At 36.3% G+C, this 11,618-nt stretch overlaps 1 long non-coding RNA gene across 1 annotated transcript; it reads left to right on the top strand.

The window, feature by feature from the left end:
* Nucleotides 1–1,175: 1,175 nt before the first annotated feature.
* LOC129256207 (uncharacterized) lies at nt 1,176–7,430 on the top strand. The gene is made up of 2 exons (XR_010296367.1): nt 1,176–1,526; nt 2,203–7,430. It is a non-coding gene; the product is annotated as an uncharacterized LOC129256207 (long non-coding RNA).
* Nucleotides 7,431–11,618: the final 4,188 nt, after the last annotated feature.

Genomic DNA, 11,618 nt, shown 5'->3' with positions numbered 1-11,618 from the left:
TTATAACTTGCTGTCTATCGCTTTGACCTTGCATTATTAATGTAGGAGAATTTCCAATTACTCATCCTGTTCATGGCTTACAGAATAGAGTGTCCCATTTTTAGGTGTAAATCTCCAATATTTCCACTCGCGCTTCGCGCTCGCATCAATTGTTTAGTTATGTACTTATATTTAAGTTCAATCATCATAATTTCCATTCTTTAGGTAGAAATGTCATAAACTTCAGCTCGCGCTCGCATTATTTGATTGTTGAAGTATTTAACGTCTTCATGGCAACTGCAAGCAGGGCTCCGTTAACAGATCCCTTTTTGATCAGATAAAAACGTATATTAAAAATTTCTAATCGCGCTTCGCGCTCGCAGTAATTATTTAGTACGATACACAACATCTCGTTTAGGATCACAAACATTGCCCAATGATGTTTCAAGTTTTGGACAAAATACATGAACTAAAAAAATAGCTTGCGATCGCAATATTTAAATAAGGCTTCTGAGATTATTATACATTTATGTTGATTTATAAGAATAAAACTTAGAAGTGACCAGGATGGAAGTGACAGGACCACCCCTTCAAAGAATCAAACAAAAAGCAACTTCAAGCGGCCGATCCGGGAAAATGTGGCTGAAAAAAATCATATGGAAAAGTAGTCGCATTTGCTCCCGAGCAGCGACCGAACGCGCGTACGTGTACAGAAGCTATGGCACTCTAGATACGAAATTATGTTGTAATGGGGCCGAAATGTGAATTGACTCAAAAGTAAAATTCCTACGAAGCTCGGTTGAGTGGAAATCTATTTTCTACACCTTTTTTTATGATAATACCAAATTTTAAAGAAATTAGAGACTCAGGCTCCACGGAATTGCTGTTTATAAAACACATGTTTGAGCTTCTCCCACACCAGATTTGCGTATTATTACACGTAAATTTCCCTGTTTGCACACGCTGTGCCGAGGTGGGACGGTCTGTCAAAGACTGTATCTCATGAACCAAACATCGTACGAAAGCCGGTTTCCCGCCAATCTGTGCAGAATATATTTCTCTGCAATACATGTAAGAATGATGCTGATTGGTTAAAAATTGTCTACGGAAATAAAGAAAAACTAAGACCCCTTCATTTGTTCAACCAATCAGCCGTCAGTGCGATATCTGCCCTCATTAGCATACCGGGTCATGACGTATCAAGACGTCTGAGTTTCATCATGGTGGATTTTACAAGTCGCGCGGCCTGACATTCTCGGAAAATCAGACAACATTTGAGGTCTACTTCGGGTATTTAGCTAAATTGGATTTTGATCTAGTGACATAAGACTGCAAAGAGTCTGAAACTTTCATTTATATGTATTGTTAAGAACAGAACGAGGAGAATTGTGCTTTTTTCTACAATGTCGGCTCAGGATCGCCCATTCTCATAACTGTACAAAGAGAGGTTGGATCGCACCATTTGTGTCTACGGGGGGATTCCAGCTTGAATGACAGGACGTTCATTGCCGACACGTACACCGCAACACTCTGTATTCAAAATACATGTAAGTTGTAACTCAGTGTCAGTCATAGATCAAGTCTGTTGCCTTTTTTGGAAAGACTTTGACCTTTGTGACTTTAAATTAAAGTTAAAGTAACTTAATTAAAAAATTTAAACACGTTAAATTAATGCATGACAATTTTAAGTTTAAATCAACATGGTCAAGTGCACATAGGCCTACATTACAAATCAGTGCCAGTGGCAGTGCAGTGGATGGTTATCTAAAAGTTAGTAGGATGGGGGGTCGGGTGTCCGGACACTTTATATTTTTGAAGCCTTCTTTTTTGTCTTAAGATTACACTATAAATATGAATTCAATAGTTGTAATCATCCTCTATTTTGTTCTCTATAATATTTTCTAACATTTTGTACTAAAAATTGATGTAACTTCGCTTGTAATTTTTTCCAAATGACTTTCTAAAATTGATCGTCCGGACACACAACCTGTCCGGACACACAACAACTGGGTATACTAGTAGGCCTAGTACTTAGTAGAATTCAAAAACTAAGGCACTATACTCTATTTTTATCATGCATGTTCAGAGAGTCTAGATTCTAGTGTTCACTACAAAGCGAGAGCAAGAGCGTTATTTGACAAGAAGTCCAAATAAAAAATAAGTAGATCTAACATGTTTTTTAACATATTTATCACATTTTTACATGTTGTTTCACAACCACAGGTATGGCAAATTTGAGACGTAAGCCACGCGTAAATTACCTGGAACTTTCACGCGGGCCATCATTACCAAGCAGTCGTACAAAGTCTGAACGTTGGTCATCTAAGAAGCTCTACCCTCTGACAGTAATCGACACCAAAGTGGAAAATGGCAGTTTGAAAGTATTAGTGCATTATGTCGGATGGGGAAACAAGTACAATGAATGGCGTGATGCTGCTGAAATTGTAGACATACCCTTGGAATATCTGCAATCAGATGATTCGTCAAAGAAATTGTTTTATATGAATTTGGCTACTGCCATCAAAGAGGCACTGCACGGGCAACGTAAAGTCAACAGTGTAGTTGAACTTCGGATCCCCATCGTAAAAGATATTTTTGAAGATCTTCGACGTAGATGTAAATGTAATTACCATTCATCTGCACCAGCAGCGCTTATTTTGAGAAATTTGAAAGCTCTAAATGAATGTGTGGGGGACAGATGGTACTACAGAGTATTCAACAAGGCAGGGGACTTTGCATACATCAGAGATGGGACATTCTCGTGTCGACTAGTAGAACGCGTACCCCTGGTGGAATTTTCTGGCGAAGGAATGCCCGAATTTACCCACCGTGGATTTGTTATTGTTGTCAAATTTCAACGCATGCTTGGCAACAAGATGGATTTTGCCTTGTATGAAGCTGCAAACAATTGAATAATACATTGTGTACTTCTGTGCAGATGTTTGTATTATTAAACATGTTTACATTAACATGTAATTTGACCTTACATACATTGCAGTAGAATGTTCAACAGTGCAAAATATTCATGACATGTTTTTAAACAGCTAGAAGTGGCTTTATTGATTCACCACCCTGGGTATTCGAAACAACATAATACTTTTAAAAAAATTCCAAAGAATAGTATTCATGTATGTTTTATTTTAAATTAAATGTATGTATATGTTTAGCAATTTGTATTAGGTATATTGTACTTGTATTCAGGATTCATTTGATGCCTTGAACCAATGTACTTTGTATACATGTAGTTATAGCCATGGCTAATGTAAGTAGCATGTGTGTTCTGATATCTTTTGCACTATCTTGTGCTGTGTTGTTGGCAAATGGTATGCCACAGCCCACCGAAGAGTATCCATATATTGTTGAGCTTGATGTGAATAACTTGCTCTTGTACAATATTGCCTCTAAAATTAGCAGTGGCCCAGAATTGAGTGATGATGAGGTTCGTTCAGTTTTGACCAAGGTACTAAACACCCATCACATCACTCTTGAAGGAATAGATCTGTCTTCTGTTTTCAAAACCCTTAAACAGAAAGTAAAGAGTTTGTTTCAAAAATCAAAAAAATGTGTCAAGGCTGGAGGCAAATCAGTGGAGATGCAATTAAGGAAATGGAAAGAAACGGAGTATTCATTAAAACTACCTCATAAATCAGGCAGCCCCACGAAGCGTAAACTACAGGAAGATGTTCAGGAAGAAAAAAGTAAACGGATTAAGTTAGAAAGTGAATTAACTGTGTTAACAAATAAACTGGAACAAACAGAAGGCAAAAACCTAGAACTAGAACGTAGAGTTCAACGCCTGAAAAATCCAATGAAAAAACAAAAAGGTGGGCGAGGAAAAAACAAAAATAAACTCAAATATACGCCATCCCAAAAATACAGACACCAAGCTAATGCACTGAAAGAATTTAAAAGTACAGTACAAGAAGGGGCAAAAAATGCTGGTTTTACCCCCATTAAAATTGAAATTCAAAATGACAAGGCCAAGACAATCAATCTCATCTTTGAGGAGAGAGAAGGACCTATTACTGAAACTGACATTGATGAGATGCTGTTTATTTTGGACTCCTTTAATATCCCACAAAAGGGATATCATGAATTAGCACAACGCTTTGCAGCTCTGCCACGATTGTTTTCAATCAATGAAAGAAAACAATCTATAAACTCTGAATGCCGGGTCAAAGAAATTGATGTAGTACATGGAAAAATAAGAATCACTGGAGTTTACCGTTCCTTAGAAGACTGTCTAACATCAGTACTCTCTGATCAAAAAAGGTCTCACTTAATTGTAAATAATAAAGTGAAAATAAAAATCAGTGGTGATGGTACAAGAGCCGGTAAAAAAACACATCTAGTCAATGTCACAATTACAATTATAGGAGAAGAAAGCTGTAAATCTGAACAAGGTAATTACCTACTTGCGATTTTAAAATGCCCTGAAACTCATTCTTGTCTGAAAGTAGCTTTGTCAGATCTGATAGAGGAGTTTGATGGGTTGAGTGAAATAACTATTGATGGTAAAATTGTGAGTGTGGAAAAATACCTGGGTGGCGATTTAAAATTTTTAAATCAAGTTACAGGAATTGCTAGCTTCGCAAGCAAGTACTCTTGTTTGTGGTGCAAGTGCCCAAAGGAATCTCGATATGACATGACAAAAACATGGTCCATGACAGATGAAATGAAAGGTGCTCGTTCTGTGAAGGAAATTTTAAACTGTGCCTCGAAGAAGATGTTTGGGTGCATTGCAGAGCCACTTTTTAGATCTATTCCTGTCATTAATATTGTTCCAGATACATTACATTTGTTTCTGAGAATTTCTGACCAGATGATTTATCAGATCATAAAATACTTACAAGATGAAGACAACTTTGTTCGGATATCTGAAGAACGGCTTAGCAAGTGTCAACATTTACAGCGTTTTAAACAGTTTATTGAAAATGTTGGTATCCCAGATTGGAAATTCTTTATCAGTGATGGTAAACTGAATTACGACTCATTTACTGGCCCTGAACATCGCAGAATTATGGAAAATATAAACTTTGACACCCTTATCCCAGACCATCCAAAACTGTCTGGTATTAAGTCTTTGTGGACCGATTTCAAAGTGTTGATGGATAGCCTAAATCAGAACATGTCTGATTATCAGATTTCAGATTTTGAAAAGGCCGCACGAAAATGGGTGGATTTGTATGGCAGTAATTTGTTTCTTTCTAAAGATGTCACTCCATACATGCATATTTTCTCCAACCATTTGCCTGAAGCTATGCGGTTACACGGAAACGTTGTAGATTTTTGTCAACAAGGACTTGAGAAACTAAATCACCTGGTCACAAAATGGTATTTTCGCTCTACGAATTTCAGTAAGGCCGCTCTTAAACAGATTATACACAAACAATTCAGGATCAATAAACTAGAGGGAAAGTGTAGGCGTGCCCCAAAATTTCAAATGACTTGTACTGCTTGTAACAAAAGTGGTCATAATAAGAGAACTTGTAAAGGGCCAGAAAATACAATTGAATTTAATGTGGAGCCTTGAAACATTTGTTTCAAAGAAGAATTTTGAAGTTGGCTTCAATTGATTCGGCTAGCCAACTAGAATGAAACATTTTTTGTGTATATACATGGCTATACATTAGCTTATGTGTGTTTGGATTTAAGCTTTTACGCTTTACATTTGGGTAGATGTAAGCTGGTATTCTCTATTTTATCATTACTTGAGTCCTTGTCTGTTATAAATTGAGATGCCTACAATAACTTATTTCTTATCCATAATATATATGTATGGGTGGTGCATATATACTGGCAGGAAAACTTAATGTATTGATTTAGGCAGTGATTGTTTCATGTTCGCAGTGAGCAAAGTTTTGCAAGATTACCCGACAGTTGTCGTTTTTGTCACCATGATAATTTCACACCTTGATGTACGCAGTTAATTGCAGTATGCATTGCATTCTGTATCATGTCAACATTCACGTTTGTAACAACTAAAAAGCTGTAATAAAAAAAATAATTATATGAAAGTGAAACGTGCTAATAATTGACCATTGGTCTGCATCATACACCTCATTTATATTTTTATGCTGTTATACAAATTGCAATATGTGTGCTATTGTTTACCTATTTTGTGTCATTTTAGATACAGTTTTAACTTAAAAATTATTGTACATTACAACATCAATCTCATGTCTGTATTTTTTTTGTAATGTGTGCTATTGACAACTCATCGTGCAACTCAAAAGAGGTTTTGATATAACGTTAATATTTTTTTGCCAAACTGGTCAAAGCTTGCCAAAGAAAAGTTACAATTGTTTATCTGTCAAGTTGTTTTTCAAATGTATTTTATTATACTTCGGTTTGGAAGTGAATGGATTGTACAGGGTATTACTATTAGCAGTACAAGGTATGCTCAGGAATCACGAGGCTTAAATATGCAATTCCATTTTTCATCAAATTGATCCAAGCTTGCCAAAGTTATTTGTGTATCTTTATATCCATATTTATAAATATAAATGCAATACAAAGAACATAAGCATAATGTAAACCAATTTACTAGTGTTTGAACTGCCGAAACTGTGCTTATATGCAATCAAATCTTTAAAAAGAATTTGTGGTTACATAACATTTAAAAAAATGAAAACAAAAAAATAAACACTGACATCATACATGTGCCAAGTTCACACACACAAAAAAATAAAATGCAACAGTGTAAGACCTAGAGCCAAGCATGATGATGTACGTACTATGTTTGTTACATTTTACATACTACTGTGCATAGATTTGTGCATGTATTGAAATGATGTGTTTGATATATTGTGTTATAATTTTTACAAGAGCTGTCATACATTAACACTGAGCTCTTTGGGGAGTGCAAGAAATACTCCGCACAAAGAAATTACAGAGGCATAAATGTTACCAAAGATTTTCATGAACTCTACTACTTTTGTGAATTGTGTTTTCCAAACTTGATCTAATGTTTCTGAGCCTGATGATTTATGCTGGTTGAATGTATACATGTACTTATTGCTGTACATAGACTTGTGCATGTATTGATATAATGTGTTTGATAATTGATATATTGTACTTTGTTTGATATACTGTACTATGACAAGTGTTGCCATACGGTACACAGCTCTTTGGGAATACTCCACACAAGGAAACTATAGAGGAATAAATGTTACCAAAGATTGAATGTACTCCACTACTTTTGTGAATTGTGTTTTCCAAACTTGATCTAATGTTTCTGAGCCTGATAATTTATGTTAGTTAAATGTTGTATACATGTACTTATCGTTGTACATAGACTTATGCATGTATTGAAATAATGTGTTTGATATACTGTGTTTTATATTTGACCAGAACTGTCATACAGTATACACTGAGCTCTTTGGGGAGTGCAAGAAATGCTCCACACAAAGAAACTACAGAGGAATAAATGTTACCAAAGATTTCATGAACTAATTTTGTGAATTATGTTTTCCATACTTGTTCTAATGTTTGTGTGTGTGTGTGTGTGTCAATTTGTGTATGCACGTTTTGTGTGTTTAGGTGTATATGTATGTGATGTTTTTACCAAGATGCAAAATGACACCAAGGAGCTATTTATAGCTCCTTGATGATACACTGTCATGTGTGTTGTGTGTATGTGTGTGTTTCAATGTATGTTTGTTTTTGTATATGTGTTTATATGTACATATGCTATAGCGAATGATTGTGTATGTCTGTATACTTTGCGTGTATGTGTGGCCACACAGGGTTTGTAAACTTTGTATGTATGTATGTGTCTGTGTGTGTGTTATGTAAATATGTGGGTGTATGGGTGTGTGTGTGTGTGTGTCATGATTCTCTTTTGACCAACAAGCAAAAATACAATAGCTAAACTAAGAAAATACATGTATGATGTAGTATTAGTCACCAATGAAGATGCTTGTAATCATGCCAAATCTTAAGAGATATAAAATTTGTCATAATACCAAAATAATCACATAACAATATGCAGAAACAACATAAACAACTTTTGTATTTACATGTAGATCTGCCCACTATAAAAAAAAACGAAAGAAAATTCCATAAACATCAAGCCTACAGTGTTCTGTATGCATGTAGATTTTACGATAATTTACCCATTTTCCGTAATGGACGCGTCCGTATCGTAGTTTCGTAAGCTGGCGTGCGCATTGGACCGGAGAGCTCATGAATAATTCATGAAGCGGGCGGCGTACGTCGGTGACGCGCGGAACCCGGTCATTTTGAGCAAATGCGAATTTCCACCCCAAACTTTTCCATATGCGCCCCCCCCCCCCATTGGCGAAGCCTGGATCCGCCCCTGCCCGCCACGAATCCTTTTTAATACGCCCTTGCCCACCCCCCCCCCCCCAAAAAAAAAAGAAACTTGTGAATCTAGACCTAATTTCTAACATAAAATTGAATAATATTTAGAAAAAAGGAAGCGATCAAGGCCGGAACACCTGGGGGACACTGCAATCAAACTGATCCGATTGCGAGGGCAAATCATCCTAATGGTTCTTCGTGATTGGAGTTTATTCTCGAGAATTCAAACAGTGCATAGCTGTGCATGTACCCCCAATTTGTCGAAAAACAGAAAACAGAAGAAAAAAACATACAGTATTTGGGTTTTTCTTCCAAATAACGGACCCTCGTTGGTTCCATACCTTCACCATTCCACCAATCAAATACAGCGGTGCTTTTTTGTTCCTGATGCTTGGTAGTAATTCCATGGACCGTAATAGGTCCATGGTAATTCCAACTCCATTCATAATAAGAATAGTCTGCATATTCAAACTCTGTGAAAAGATATGTAAACAAAAAAAGCATTTTTTCCCCCCTGATTTGCTTTATTTTGATAAATAATTAGAATGTCCTAATATAATCATTGATTTTTTTTCTGTAGAATATCACATTTGATGTCTGAAGAGAATGAAAAAAGTGCCGATTTATTAACAATACGTACATGCATCATATAAATCTAGACTAAATACATCAAGGAAAAAGCGTGCCTTTCGCTCGCCTAAGCTAACCATGCATGCCGCGCCCACTAGTTGTATTACACTTGTGCATTAATGCTTCCCACGGCCACGCTTGGGCTGGTTTTTGTCCATCTTGAATCGTTATTCTACGAAGCCCCAAACCGGACATTTTTTACATCAAAAAAAAAAAAAATTATCACGTACGTACGCAGTATTATTACGTACGTACGCAGTATTATCACGTACGTACGCAGTATTATTACGTACGTACGTGATAATTATTACGTACGTACGTGATAATTATTACGTACGTACGCAGTATTATTACGTACGTACGCAGTATTATTACGTACGTACGTGATAATTATTACGTACGTACGCAGTATTATCACGTACGTACGCAGTATTTATTACGTACGTACGTAATGTTATCTCCCAAAAGGTCATACATGAATTCAAATACCGGTAGTTACTGAAATCTGATCACGCTAGCGCGAAGCCCGCAGGCTTTAAATTTTTATGTGGGCCTACAATAGGCCTTCTGCTTTGATTCCCGCATAGAATTTCCCTTTAAATACCAGCCTCTTCAAATAGTTTTTCTTTTTTTAAACACCTATACATCTTCACTTAATTTACATCAATTAATACCATATCATATTCAAATTTAAGCAGAGAACGAAGCAATTTCAAAAGGGTGGTAAAATAATAGAGGCTCATCCCAGTGTCGCGTGTGGGTACATTTTTGAAAAAAACTGTCTCGCCAAAACACTAACATAATAGGCCTTTAATTGTCCTTTCCCCAATGTGTTTCTAGCAGTTTCTGAAAGGAATGGTTTAATTGAAAACACAGCCTGATGACGAGAACAAATGAAATGGTTATCATATGAATATTGTGGGTTATATATAGCAGGGACCTGGGAACTCGCGGGGGTGCTGGGGGTGCTGAAGCACCCCTTACGAAAATGTCGTGTGGTATATCTGTGTGGTACCCGGCTTTACCACACGAATTACCACATGAATGTAGGTTACCACATGAACATCTGTGGTAATTTTCCATATCCTTGTGTGGTAACGTCCGCTGGTGGCTGTGGTAATTTGTTGTCTATGTGGTACTTCTGTGGTAAATCAAAATTACCACATGAATGCATGTTACCTCATATGCCATTGTGTGGTAATGTAAATTCAAATATGTGGTATTTGTGTGGTATTGTTATATTTCTGTGGTAAATCAAAATTACCACATGAATGCATGTTACCTCATGATGCCATTGTGTGGTAATGTAAATTCAAATATGTGGTATTTGTGTGGTATTGTTATATTTCTGTGGTAAATCAAAATTACCACATGAATGCATGTTACCTCATGATGCCATTGTGTGGTAATGTAAATTCAAATATGTGGTATGTGTGGTATTGTTATATTTCTGTGGTAAATCAAAATTACCACAGGAATGCATGTTACCTCATGATGCCATTGTGTGGTAATGTAAATTCAAATATGTGGTATTTGTGTATTGTATACTTCTGTGGTAAAACAAAATTACCACATGAATGCTTTACCTCATGATGCCATTGTGTGGTAACGTGTGGTATTTGTGTGGTATTTTTATACTGCTGTGGTAAATCAAAATTACCACATATGAAAGCATGTTTCCACATTAGCCCATTGTGTGGTAATGTAAATTCAAATATGTGGTATTTTTGTGGTGTTATGCTCTGCGGTAAATCAAACTTACCGCATGAATGCAATACCACATGATGCCATTGTGTGTCAATTCAAATATGTGGTATTTGTGTGGAATTATACTGCTGTGGTAAATCAAAATTACCACATGAAAGCATGTTACGTCATAGCCCATTGTGTAGTACTGTCAATTCAAATATGTGGTATTTGTGTGTTATTGCCCTTCTGTTGAAAATCAGAAATACCACACAAAAAAAGTTTTCACACCCATAACTTAGACCCCCCTCAGCTCACCCCCTATCAAAATTAAAAATTGATTCGCCGGAGGGGGGGCAGGGTGACCAGACGTCCCGTATTTCCCGGGATTGTCCCGTATTTTGCTTCTTTGTCCCGGCGTCCCGACAAACCCTTCCCGGGACGCCTATTTGTCCCGTATTTCAGAATATTGAACAAAATATATTTAAAAGTGACGAATTTTCATTAAAATAACCAACAGATGACGAAGCAGAGACAACAATAAAATCGATAAATAAACTTTTGCAAGGTGATTTTCTTGCTAACCCAATCGAACTGGCCTCCTGCCTTTGTGTGACAGGCTAGTACTAGCAAGGCATGTAGGATCGGAGCAGATTCTCTACACCAAACACAATGAAACATGCCAAAATAATCACAAAATCGGCGGGAAATTTGTATAATTATATTATGGGTTCTCAGATTACTGATTTGGGGATGTAATCGGAGGAACAAGTTATTGAGTTTTCATAACTAGATCTAGTTGTTTCAACTTTCGTTTTGAGTCTTGTTCTATATAATGCCGCGATGTTTCATCTAATTTTTAAGTAAAAAAAGAATCACTTTGAAATTTTATTCATTTCTAAAACATTTTTTTAAAATATATTTTAAAAACACCAAATATCATTATGATTTTTGTTAGATGATTGGAATTTTTTGCTTGAAGTTTGAACTTTTCTATC

This window comes from Lytechinus pictus, chromosome 2 (genome assembly GCF_037042905.1).
Source record: "Lytechinus pictus isolate F3 Inbred chromosome 2, Lp3.0, whole genome shotgun sequence".
NCBI lineage: Eukaryota > Metazoa > Echinodermata > Echinoidea > Temnopleuroida > Toxopneustidae > Lytechinus > Lytechinus pictus.
The sequence above is the reverse complement of the archived record's forward strand: the minus strand, read 5'-3'. Positions and strand labels throughout refer to the sequence as shown.